Source organism: Sarcophilus harrisii, chromosome 2, assembly GCF_902635505.1.
Source record: "Sarcophilus harrisii chromosome 2, mSarHar1.11, whole genome shotgun sequence".
Lineage (NCBI taxonomy): Eukaryota > Metazoa > Chordata > Mammalia > Dasyuromorphia > Dasyuridae > Sarcophilus > Sarcophilus harrisii.
In genome coordinates this window covers 239,815,813-239,830,151 of record NC_045427.1, presented here as the reverse complement: position 1 = coordinate 239,830,151, position 14,339 = coordinate 239,815,813, and the positions used below count along the sequence as shown (strand labels likewise).

Here is a 14,339-nt window from a genome sequence, read left to right as displayed (position 1 = left end):
CATATAAGTTTCATATTTTTTGAGTCGTTTCGTTTCATTGCAGTGTAGGGTACAAAGTTAGGAAATAGTGGAAAAGGTAAATTAGAACATAATGTGCAGGGCCTTCGAGGCTAAGTTGAGTTTGACATTTATTAGCTTAAAATAGGGAGCAACTAAAGATTAAGGAGTGACATCATGCAGTGAAAAAACCAGTAACTTTGGAGTAAGAGGACCTGGATTCAAATTACTTCTCTGTGCTCTCCACTTGTATATAGTTGGTTGCCACTTAATCTCTAAGGTCCTTAGTTTCCTCATTTGTATAATGTTAGGGTTGGACTAGATGCTCTCTGAGGACTGTTCCAGACCTAGATATATGATTGTGTCAACATGAATCATTATAATATGGAAGAGACTGAATAAGGAAAGACAGAAAGAATAATTACAAGTTATTCTAATAAATCAGGTGGGAGGCAATGAAAGCACTAATTTGAAGGGTAGTAGTTGAACTAAAAAGGAAAAAAAAAAGACAAGACTTAGAAAAAACTGAAAGTTGTGGTTAAAGGAAAAGAGGACATTAGAGATGACTGTATTAATAGAAATTGGTTCCTAATTTTTCCAAAAATTTAGGGGAAACAAATTAGCGATCTAATTTCAGTTCAGTGTATATTTTCCATCTCCTTAATAATCAGAAGGGAAAAATATGCACTAGAAAATATCTCACTTCCTCTCTGTAGGAATTGCTCACATACAAAATTGACAGTTGCACAATCTGTGGTTCAAAAGTGAGCAAGACAGTCTCTCAGACCAGCAGAGCCCTGATTTATGTTTTTTAGCTTTTTCTTAGCTCTGCTCATCCACTAGAGTGGTGCAGTTTACAGAGCCTAATTTAGCATTCAGAGCCTGTAACTTGCTGTGGCCAATTGGGAAGTCTGTTTGATCATCTGTTATCAGATGGAATGTGTTTCTGCAATAGGAAACATATAAAGTTCTTTTGTAGTAAACCTTTCAGGAGTTTTATGCCACATACACAAGAATGCTTCTTACATTTTTTCTCCAGATATTTAATGTTCCATAAGATTACATTTTACTTTTTTTTTTTATTAACTTTAAGAGAAAAGAAAAATTGTGTTCTCAGAACCCCTGTTGACAATTACTGATAAATGTTCAGGAGGCAGTGGTGTGGGCAGGTGTTTTTCACTCCCAGCAAGAGATCTCACTCTGGAAAGATTATCTACCAATCATGCCTTATATTATGAATACTGTATATTTTAATCAACACCTGATCACACACCCAAGGTTGCAAGTTTTCTAATAAAAATGTAAATGAAAGAAAAATCAGCATTCTAGTCTAAAGAAAATTTAGTTTAAAAATGTAAAGGATGAGTTTAGAACATGTGGATATATATATATATATATATATATATATATATATATATATAGCATATACCCAGCTATCTAATAAATAAATTATTGAAAATATTTACCATCTGTTAAGAATATGAACTTAATTTTCTTTTATTACGATAGCTAATATTTTTTAATATTTTTCTTCCTCTGGACTGGGTTTCCGTATCCCTTTAGTCTAGAAAAATGGCAGTTACTCATGGATACCACTATTAAGCATGAGAGATTTAACCTACTCTGAATGAGGATGGTTTGACCTACCATATAGTCCTCTACTCCCAAGGAACAGCTTACCATATTTTACCACATGGTATAAACAGACACCCAGTCTACTGTAGTCCACCTTTATTTCAGAATTCCTACACTATGCTGATCCATCTGTCTCTCCCTAGTAGCTGGGATTACAGGAGTATACCACCATAGATAGTTATAAGAGTTATTCTTTAAATTAAGGATTAATATTTGTATTATAGCAACATCATTCAACAAATCAAATAATTTCAGCTATTGGGTCCTTTTCAGCAAAAAAAAAAAAAAACAACAAAAATTTTAAAAAGTAACATTATTTGATAGAATGGGAAACCACTAACTTTTCTCATCTAAGTAATCTATTTATTCTGTGGAAGCTTTATCCAGGTTACTTAAATTATTTAATTTGTCTTGAGCAAAGAAAAAGTCTTCCCTGAGCCCCTTCATGTCCAGAATATGTTAGGCACCATATATGATACAGAATGAAATATTTCAGTCCCTGACCTCAGGGAATTCACAATCTAATTGGAAAGAAAACTAACATATGGAATGACAGTGACACAATAGATAATTAATTGCCATACTGTGGATACAGAGTGTAAGGATTCAAATTTAAAGAGAAAATAAATAGAGCTAAAGTAGCTTTAGAAGGTTTTTGGGAAGTTGGTTGGTTTAGGTCAAGCTTTGAAGGATTTGAAGTTTGAGATGTGTATGAGGGAAATAAAAATGTTTAATTTGAAGATAATGTCATAGCAACAGTTTGTATTTTCATAGGTTTTTAAGGCTTACAAATTTTTATGTATATATTCTTGTTTAATAACATTTAATAATTTTATATTTTTGTCAGATTATTGATTATAAAATCATTTTAAATAAAATTATTATAATTAATTATAAAATTATTACATTTTATAATTTTATAATAAACTTATGACTAAGTAACATTTTTTACAGATAAAGAAACTGAGAAAAGTTGAATAACCTTTCTTAATTCATATAGACAAGGCAGCAAATAATAGGACTTGGAGTTTAACCAGATATACATACTTTGTGAGTAGAGGATGAAAGAGGTTGTTGCTTGTCCATAAGCTGGACTCTAATGGGCTCTAGATCTATGAGCAAATGAACCTACATCAATAGCAACTTGTATGTGGGAAGAGGCAAAAACAGGGATCTTCAAGGATATCTATCACTAGAATAGTGGGTAAGAGAATCAGTCATATAATGAGAGTAAAGAATAGATAGCCAGGGAATCGATAAAACATTATAAGAATATGAGGAATATCTCCTGCTCATTGTTTTTACAGAAAGACATGGATAGAAAATGGATTAAAAATCATGTAGAATGAGAAAATGTTGTCAAGTTGTAGTGGGTGTCAGGAAAGGAACTCTCTATACCAATGTAGTCAGAGATCCATCAAAGTATTACAACAGTCTGTGGCATAGGGTCAGATTAATAAGATGGGGAGAGGGATTAATCCTTGTCATACAGACAGAGGAACTTCTATTACATATAAGAACCAAGGAGTCACTGGGAATATGAGCTATATGGGAACAATTAGTTTTATAGTGATAATACTTTCATACGATCAAAGATTTTGTGTTGGAATGGAATGGTTACTCTAATCCTATTCCCTCATTTTATAGATAAAGAAACTGAGGCCCAGAGGGATGAAGTGATTTTCCTTAGTGCATAAAATAAATTGAAGCAGAGTTGGGACACTAATTCCAGTATATACTTTCCAGTGGATTTTATTGCCATTTTGCTTTTGGTTTTCTTGGGAAAGATAACTGGAATTTTTTTGCCATTTCCTTTTCCAACTCATTTTACAGATAAAGAAACTGAGACAAACAGGATCACATGAGAGAAAATATAGTGTAGGAGATTAATTTAATGCTCCTTACATTGATGTAAGAGTAGTTTTATGTGGACTAGGTCAGTATGGTATTATGGGACTGAAAAGAAAGGAATGAATATATATTCATGAGGAAAAATCAGAAGAATTTAGATACTGGCTGGATATGGGCATGGAGCAAGACACATTAACAATAATTCCAATCTTGGAGATAATTTTGGTCTCTGTTCTTGTTTTAAAATAGCTTAGAAGACAGTCAATGGTGCAAATAAATGAATCATTCTGGAAAATGCTCCAATTTAGCTAATGTCCAGAGTAAGATTTTAATTTAGGAAGATTAACTTTCTGAGAAATAACAAAACATATTGGAAGACTATGTGGTACAATGGAAAAAACCTTAGATCTAGAATTAAGGGATTTCAGTTCAAATCCTGCCTCTCATGTTTACTTCCTGTGTGACCATGGTCATATCTTGAGCCTCCATTTCCTCATTTGTAAAACAAAGGTGTTAAGCTCAAGAATCTCTGACCCCCTTTCAATTCTAGATCTTATGATTCAAATATTTCCATGACTGCCTCAGTAAGGACATTTGAGGTTTGCAAAGGATGAGGGATTTCAACTTTCCTTTCCTTTTGATTCCTTGAAGCTAATATTTAGAATAACTGACTTGTACTTAGAAAAGTAAGTTACTTAGGAAAGTACACAAGGTAAAATAAGAATGATTCCCCAGAATCCTTTTAAGAAAATAAGCATGTGAGTTGTCAGTTTCATTTTAGGATCATCCTTTCTTCTTTCAATCAATGAGACAAAATAAATTTGCTGATTATCAATTCCTCAATAAAGGAGGCATTTTCCTTTGGCTAGAGTTCACATAGAGATGAAATCCTTTGAAACAAGAATGTTAGCATCACTGTGTAAAAGTCAGTTCAATTTCCACATAGGCAATATATGTTTGGTTGTTTTTGTTTAAAATTTTTGACTTACAAAGACCCATACTTAAGTAGGTACACAATGATTGAACATTTCTTGTACTTATTCTCTTTTTTTTCCTTTTTTTCCTCCTCAAAACACTCTATATTATTTTATTTTATTCAGAACTTCAGAAATAAAACAACATTTCCATAACATAATAGGACAGAAAAAAAGATAATTGCATATCAAATTACTAATCTATTATGAATAATTTGCTATTCCTTTTAAGTATACATTTATATATATTAAAATATAATACATATTAAATCTATTTAAATATATTATATCAAATATATTATGTACAACTTGATATTCCATTTTAAATATATATGTATATATATTAAAGTTATATATAGAATGATTTTACATGTATATACATATTTGTGTCTAATAGTAGCCATCTAGTATTTTTAAAAATAAAGACAACCTATCTAAATTCTATGTTTATCTTTTTTCCCCTTAGATATCAAAATAATGCATTGGCTTTCTCAAAGGCATTTCTTAGACTTTTCCTGAAAAATAGCTTAAAATTCTATATATTTTATCAGATATTTCTGATGAAAAAGGTGGTTAGGAGATATCATGCTTCTCATTTGTAATATCTTATCCTTCTTATGGAATACATAGCACTCCCATTGGTCACTGAAGCAGTCTATTTCATATCTATCACTATTGGCTGAACTTTAGGGTTAGCACTGTTGCTTTTCAAAACTCAGGGGAATAAGGAGAGGAGAAAACATGTCAAAAAGGTACCCAAAGGAGGCATGCCATTACTGTTTAATATTTTGGGTATGATCAGCTTTTTTCCCAGTCAAGACAAAGCTTGATAGAATGATTTTTCTTAAAGAATTTCTTCATGTTTAATCCAGCCAGCTATTATTTCCATCTTGTCTGATGCCATCCATCTCTCCTTCTTTCCTGGAGAGTCGGAGCCATTTGTAATTTCATATAATTTTATTTATAATTTTATCCAACACTTTTTTGTTCTGTGAAGGTCCGATAATCTTCCTAATTTATTACTTCAAGTGAGCCCTTTTTATTCACTAGCTTAATTGTAACATTGCAATCACCTGCCAATTCTAGTAATATTCCAATTTCTTTTTTCTCCAATTTCTATGAAATTGGAGCATAGTTTTTTAGAAACTATGCTTTCATGGTATATACACTAACTAGTCTTTAAATTTTCTGAAGTCTAGTTATGTAGCCACAACTTGATAATTTCCAACATTTCTTTTTGAATTGCTTTATAAAATAATGCCTCTGGAAACAAATCATCTACTGCATCTAGAGAAATTGTTTCTGTAAACATGCTTTATTCTAAACATATATATTTTTTAAAGCTTGCTTTCTTAGAGGCAAAAATGAACATTTCTGAATTATTCTTGCCCCCAGAACTTTGCTTGATTGCTCAAAAGTGAATTAATATGCATTTGAGAATTGGAAAGAAAGAAAAAAAAAACAATTTTGTTAACTTTTTCAAAGACAATTTTATTAGCTTCTATCTCCATTCACATGAATCATATCCTTCCCATGCTTATGTTGAATTAAATTCATAAACAAACATAATTTACTACAGGAAATCAACTATCATGCAAGAGCCTGAACTTGGAATCAATCATTAATAAGATCAGTGTTCAAGATTAGTTTTAATGGAATTCATGATTCCATTAAAGGAAGGAAGGAAAAGAAGTATACAAGTAAATATCAAAGAGTAGACTGTGCTATGGGCAAAGTAAAGAACAAGGTCCTAGTGCAGGGTTCCTCAAACTTTTTAAATAGGGGGCCAGTTCACTGTCCCTCAAACTGTTGGAGGGCTGGACTATAGTAAAGACAAAAACTTTGTTTTGTGGGTCTTTAAAAAAAGAAACTTCATAGCCCTCGGTGAAGGGGATAATCATCCTTAGCTGCCGCATCTGGCCCATGGGCCGTAGTTTGAGGACCCCTGTTAGGCTAACCAAATGTTTACCTTCTCTCATTCAAGAGGATGCAGATAACTTTCAGCTGTTAGATTAGGGAAGACTGCATGGAAGAGTTGGCACCTTCCCCAGAGTTTGAAGGAAGAAAAAGTTATCTTCTGGTAGAGTTGTGCAGGATTATAGATTTAGTGAAGATATGTTATATCTAGTCCTTCTCATTTTCCAAGGCTTAAACAGAGATCTTCAGAGATTCACATATACACTAACTGGCTATGCTGGTCACAAAATTATAGAATAATGATTTACAATAAGAAAAGAAATCAAAGGTTATCTAGTCCAAGGCTTCTTAAACTTTTTGCACTAACAACCCCTTTTTGCCTAGAAATTTTTACATGATCCCAGGTTTACATGTATATAAAATAGGTATACAAATCCAACATTAACTGATAATAAAATTATAATTCTGTGCCTCCCTCACATTGTCATGAGACCCCATATGGATTCATGAACTACACTTTAAGAAGTTTTGATTTAATCTCCCACTACCATTTCATTTTGTGAATATGGAAACTAGCAGACAATGATGTGCCCAAGGTCTGATTCCAAGTTTAGCACTTTGACTCCAAGTACACTTTAAAAAATATTTTTGAGTGCTTTCTCAGCCATGAAAGGAATCTCCTTTGAAAGGAACTAGGGAAATGGCAGCTAGGGGGAATAGTGGATAATGGAGTCAGGAGGACCTGAGTTAAGATCCTGTCTTGGACACTTACTAGATGTGTGATCCTAGGCAAGTCACTTAGTCCTTAATGCCTCAAAAAAAAAAAAAAAAAAAAAAAAAAAAAAAAAAAAAAAAAAAAAAAAAAAAAAAAGACTGGGGATGACACAATTACTATTAAAATTTTTTAAGTTATGGTGTATTTCTACTAATTGCAGTTATAATTCAATTGCTTTTTTGTTGGTATTTGATTAGCCACTGTCAATCATTTTCTATATCTTTCTAATCAAGGCAGGTAATAAACAAGAAGCTTCATTAGTCAAAGATCTATAGATAAGCTATTTAATCTACTAACCTCATAATAGACTTAGGCTAATTTTCTCCTGTTTCAAGATTGTTTGGTTCATATTTTGTCCTTAATATCTCTTCAATTGAGATCCTAAGCTATTATCTTTTGAGACATTATTTGTCTTTTTTTTTTTTTACATGTTTATTTCTTATTTCACCAAGTAGAGTGTGATCTTGAATAGAGAAATTGCCTTTTACTTCTTTGTATCTCCAAAAGAATATAGGAAGTGAACAAAAATATTTGCTAACTGTAGAGTCAGAGGATTTGACTGAATCACTACCACTTTACTAATTCAGGAAATTCTCCGAAACTTTTTTTTTTTTTAATAATAAATTAGTTTCCAAAAATTCTAGGGCAATATATTCTGGTGGGATGGGGAGAGATCTTGTTATTTAAGAACTACAGTTACATTCTAAATTTGCAGTTAATAGTTCTAGTTTTTATTCTATACAAACACCTAATTATATTGGTTCTGATAATTTTGTTGATATTCATTTTGCAAATTCACTCCTAAAATTCCAGATGCCACCAGGATTCCATTTGCAGCTCTGAGATAAGGATTAGAATTTAAAAGGATGTTGCATTCTGGGGGAGGACAATGTATCTGAGCTGAAATGTATTTTTTTGTGGGATAGTGGAAATAGTACTAGGTTGGGAGACAGAGGACTCAGATACAACTTCTTACTTTGCTACTTCCTAGAAACAACTAGCTGGTATGGGTAGATAGAGCACTGCTTGTAGTCAGCAAGATGAATTCAAATCTAGTCAAAGACACCTAGTGGCTGTGTGGCCCTGGGCAAGTCACTTAACCTCTCTCTACTTCAGCTTCCTCAACTAGAATATGGGCAAAATGATAACATTTACCTCATGGGGTTGTTCTGAGGATCAAATGAGATAATATTTAAAGCACAATATAAATGTGAGCTTTTATTACTTTTGACATTCTGGGTAAGTAATTTATCTCTCTGGGTTACATGCTCTTTTCTGTCTATTTCTGTCTCTCTGTCCCTGTCTCTGACTCTGAGTGTCTGTATGTACATGTGTGTATGCATGTGTGCGTGCATGTGTGTATGTGTTGTGTGTATGTCAGTCACTCTCTTAGTTTCTTGATTTCTCTATGTCTCTGTCTTCTGTCTGTCTGTCTCTATCATCTCTGTCTCTGTCTCTGTCTCTCTCTATCATCTCTGTCTCTGTCTCTATCTCTATCTCTCTGTCTCTGTCTGTCTCTCTGTCTGTCTCTGTCTCTGTCTCTCTGTCTCTCTCTCTCTCTATATATATATATGTGTGTGTGTGTATATACACACACATATAAAACATACATAAAACAAAAAGAAAACATAAGACAAACATAAAAATGAAAAATTGTCTTTCTTTTCCAGGGGCTTACTTATATCCTACAGGAAAGAATGTTTACATAGATAATTAAATAGAAGGTAAGTCCAGGAGGGAATTAACAATTTGGGTGTGGGGATCAGGAAAGCTTTTCATGTGATTTAGAGCTTGAGCTAAAAAGCTAAGTATTCTAAAAGGTAGAAGTGAAGAGGAGCTGTGTATCCTGATGCCTGCATGGGCACAGTTTGTGGGCCATTATATTGAGTGTCAAAAAGGGAGGAATGTCTATTGTCAAGAATCTGCTGGTACCAATTATGAAGAGCTTTAAATGCATTTGTATTTTATCTTAACAGTAATAAAGAACCAATGCAGGTTTTCAATTGGGGGAATGTCATGGTCAGGCTTGTGCTTCAGGATGATGATTTTAGTAGCTGTATGGAGGGTGGATTGGATGGAAGAGAATGGAAGAAGCTGGGAGTGCAATTAGAAGATTGAGTAATGTGTCTGAATTAGGATAAATGAGTGATGTGTGACTAGAAAAAGAGAAAAATTCTGAGGAAAAAAGAATTGAGGAAACTTCACAACTGACTAGACATAGGAAATGATCCAGTTTCCTGACTTCATTGTCTTTCTTGGTTTTTCCCTCACCAGAGAAGAGTTATATGACCTGTTGCAAAAGAAAGACAGCAGAACCAGGAGAACAATGTGAAAAGTAATAGCAATATTGTAATGATAACCAATGGAAAAAGTCTTAATTATTTTGGTCAATATAATAATGTATCACGACTCCAAAGGCCTCATGATGAAAAATATTTTTCACCTTCACACAGAGAACTGACCAGTTCAGAGAACGAATGAAGCATATTGTTCCCTTTGTTCCTTCCTCCCTTCTGCCCCAAAACATGGCTAAAATATGTTTTATATGACTTCATGTTAATCAGTGTTATTTCCTCATTTTTCAATTTGTGGGAGAGGCACAAAGGAAGAGAATTTGAAACTGAAAATAAAACAAAAATAAATTTAAAAATATTAAGATTAAAATTTCTCATTTTAGTCTTGATCAAATTCACCTCTTTGCCCCCCTTCCCCCACTTTTGAAAAATCATAATAATACCATTGATTTAGTTTGATGGCCTAAGTTCTTAGGTTCTCTAAACAATTGGTTAATAGTGCTAGGTGATTGACAGTCTCAGAGATATTACTACAGCAACTTCTAAAAGAGAGAGAAATGGTAATTATATTAACTGTGCACTTGTATTAAAAACTAAAATTACTTTTTATCATTTTCCTTTCTTACTGCCATGTGTTTGTGCGACACACTTCACCCAAAATAAACAATTATAAAGTATTTTTTCTTAGAAGAATTAAATATAAGAAAAAACTAGAAATAACCTAAATGCACAACAATAGGAGATTAGTTAAATAAATTATGGTACATTAATTTAATAGAGTAGTATAATGCATCTGAAGCCAACAAATATAAATAATACACAGAAATATGGAAAGGCTTGGATAAAGTGAAAAGCAGAAAAAAGAAGTAGAACTAGAATAATGTTGGAATCTTTACAAAGTGTTAAGCCATTAGAGTTGATAGAGACAATAATTATCTAATTTAGCATGGTTCAATATGATTGATTTGATCTTAGAAGGAGATATTTTGGGCCAGAACTTGAAACAAGGTACTAAGTACAACTGATAGAAATGATGCTTGTGTTCACACCTTTAGAGAGCTCATAAGTATCTAAGTACTCAATGGAGTTCACACGTTTGGGAGGTCTCAGGGCTGGTATGAGATATCTGAATTCACACCTCCCTTAGGGCCAGAGAGCACTCTGAGAGATAACCCAGAATCCCTCTCTCTCCAGAAGGAGGAGTTAACCTTTGGGAGATTATATATATATACAGGAAGCTCTTAGAGCTTGAAAAGAGTTATTTGGGAACATTCCCAGGAGTCTTTGAGGAGCACTCTGAGAGGAAGCCTACAAGCCCTATCTCCGAGGCAAGAGAGATTTCATTGCATCTTCTACCTTGGTGCTGGCTGGAGTCAGGACAAACCTTTGGATTTGGAGACATTCAGAGGGAGCCCTTGGAACTAAGCAGAGAGATAGGCCTCTGAGCTAACCCGGCTATATTGAAGGACACAATAAAAGATCTGAACTTTTATCACCTGGCTGTGTTTTGGAAAAGAAACACCAACAGAATAACACAGCACATACTAATTACTATCCTATGAGGAAAAGTAAATGAGAATGAATGGACCAAGAATTCTGATAGGAACTTAGAGAGAAGGACTGAAGCCATGTTATGATACTTTCTGTGTTGAATTTAATTAACTTAAGTTTAAATAATCATTAAGAAGGAAGTTGTTTATAATAATGTTCCATATTAACTTTTTTAATGAAACATTTTAAGAATATAAAAATATTAATTTTCTTCTGTTATAGAAAATATGGACAAAATTTTGAAAAAAAAATTATGACTATTGATGATGAAAACACTTCAATCTTTGGCTCCATTTAAAAACTTGGCTGATGAGGAATAAATAACAACTCAAATATATTAAAAAACAAACCAAATCCTGGCTATAGATTTAGTTTTCTTTACCAGTATCTTTCTAAACCTCTTGGGCAACTGTTCTGTCCATTTTAGATCAAGGCCAGCATAATGATAACTGAACTTCTGGGGCTAACTATGGTCATGACCTGAATGAAAGTCAAATCTGAAGAGTCATGGCCTCTTTAGACAACTGCATGCAAGTGGTACAAATGAGGTTGAGCAGGACTTTAAAATAAACAGACAGTCATTAGTAATTCATTTGAAATTCACCATAATAATGCTAATTATGATCCACTAATATGGTATTACTGAGGAAGCAAGATGCACTTCTGCAGGAAACTCACTGTAATTCAGCAATTAACATGCTATTACTGTAATGCACAGTTAACCATTATTGTTATTATTTTAAAAACTGAATTTCAAATAGAATGGTTATGTCTGGTTAGTAGATTTTTTAGAGAAATAATGCTGTCAAAAGTATATTTTTGGGAGGTGGTGGTGATGAAATTTGCATTTCAAAAAGATACCAGGTTCAGTTTTTGATCACTGGGGGCTAACAAAGATTGTTTATGTGAGAATAAGGACACAATTTTTTTGTCACCCTATCCACACCATTAACATTTTTTTACTTTGTTTTCTCACATGGCTGATTCTGTAGTTATTGAAATTATATACCAATTATTCTTTAAGTTTTCTACCCCTGACTCTGCCATGTGAGCCAATCTGGCATCTTAGAGATGGTTACAAGTCTCTATAATGATAGAACTCAATTTTGATTTTATTCAGAATAGGAAAAGGGAAGATTCTAAGACAAGAAAGGTTCTTGTATTGTGCAGCAAGTCCCTCTCTATTCAATCTGCCACTCATAAAACAGGAACAATATCATCTTTCCCCTCCCCCCAGCCCTTCAAAACAACTTTTATGATGACCACTTAACAGACAGCTATCCCCCCACAGAGCCATGGCTCCCTGGGAATGAATACAGTGTAAAAGAGACTATATTATTTTGTATCAGACTTGGTAGAATTTTATGGCCCATGTGCTGGTTCCTAATTTGGTGACCTAGAAAATCTGGGAACAACCTCTTAGGAGAAATGACTATGACTGATAGTGGAAAAAACAAACCAACATATTCATTTCCTTGTGAAAATAAGCATCTCTTGTTTCAAAGGTATATCTCTAAGGAGTTCTATGGGGAAGATGGAAGGTAACATGGTACATCTGAGCAAGGCTGACATGATTCAAAGTTACATACTAGCTGTATGACTGTAGACATATCTCAACATCTAAGTGCTCTATATCAAAGCTTAAACTGTGAGTTGCAGCCCCATATGGGGTCATATAACTAAATGTGGGAGTTATGAAATTATGATTTATTAGCAGCAAATGTTTGATTTGTATATCTATTTGATATATCTATATACCTAGTATCATATAAAAATTTCTCAGATGAAAATGGGAAAAATGTTTAAGAAACCCTGATATTCATTACTCCACAAAGCTAAAAGTTATAGAGAAGTTAATGAATTCTTAGAAAGGAAAAGGCATGAAGGCGAGGAACTGTAGAGACATATGTAAATAGTAGCAAAAAGATTTTCTTATGTATAAAATGAGAGGGCTAAACTAAAGGTCAAGGTGTATGATTCTATGAACTAACATTTATTGTTTTAGGAATAAAAAACTGAGGGACCAAACTCTGGAATTTTATTGCTGAACACAGTTAAATTAGTGTTGATTTGAAAAGAGACATGATACAAACTCTTTGACCTTTGAGTAAAGACTTTAACCCATTTTTTCATCTGTAAATTTAAAGGTAGGACCAGATAATTTATAATTTTGCAATTAAGAAAACTGATTCCTAGGGATGAAAGTGATTTGCCTATCAGTGACATAACCCAAGGCTTTTTACTTTTAAACTAGCCTTGTTTCCATTAAAACATATCTTAAACAATCCTTACTGCATTAGTTCTTTATCTAAAAACTATGCACTTTCTTCTTTTTATTTTTTCTTTATATTTATACTATTTGCCATTCAGTGGCATTCTATATAAATTGGGTCCTTCTTAGGATGCCAACTAAAATGATTTTGTTGGAATGATGATTGTTTTGGAGAATGACAAAACAAACAGTAAGATATAAATGGGATGAAATACTATTTGGTCTCAAATATAAAGAATTTAGTGAAATATTGGATGGCCCTTATAGGAAAAAAAATATAAACTGAAGAAAGAATACAGAGGGGGAAAATCACTAATTACAATAATATATATTTTAAAAGCACTAAAACACCTAAACACAAATTATTTGCCATATCTAAGCTTTTTCCTAAAGAAAAAGGGAAGAATCTCTTTCACTGTAGTGGACAAGCAGACTATGGCCAGGGAATGTTTCATATAGTTTAAAATAAGACATCTTTTGTATTTTTTTTCATTGTTATTTTCAAGTTGGGAGTGTTTGACAGGGTGTTATATATCAGGAGGTGAATTTTTTAAAAAGTTAAGGTATCAATAAGAATTTCAAAAAGGGCTTGAAATAGATTACAGATATTATTTGGTAGCCTCATACATATGGTGAATTCATAGCAAATAACAACATTAGAGTATTATTATATCAACTGTTTCAAAGAGATATACCATTATCTACACAAATATCATACATGCAACTCACCCATAAAACTCAAGCGCTTCCTTTTTTTCCCATCACTTCTGACTATGAGCAAAACATATTTGAAGAATAAAAGGAATCTGAATATAAAAAGAAGTCATTTTAATCTGGCGTGGTAAAAACTCTTGGAGACTAGAAAGGAAGTATGGTGAAGAAGTGAGTCAGTTTTGGACTCAAGAACACTTGGATTTCTAGCCTGTGACACATGATGGCTCCATAATTGTAGGCAATTCCATTAATCTTTAAGTGTCTTCAGGCAACTCACTCTAAGACCACATCTTTACCCTGAATTACTGATCTCCATCTGAGGATGGAATTTTAAGACAGGGAATTATCCACAATGCTAA

At 33.0% G+C, this 14,339-nt stretch overlaps 1 protein-coding gene across 1 annotated transcript in view; it reads right to left on the bottom strand.

Annotated features, from left to right (window-relative positions):
* Positions 1-14,339, bottom strand: part of CDH4 (cadherin 4) — a 1,212,105-nt gene that overhangs the window by 728,131 nt on the left and 469,635 nt on the right. The window lies entirely within an intron of this gene.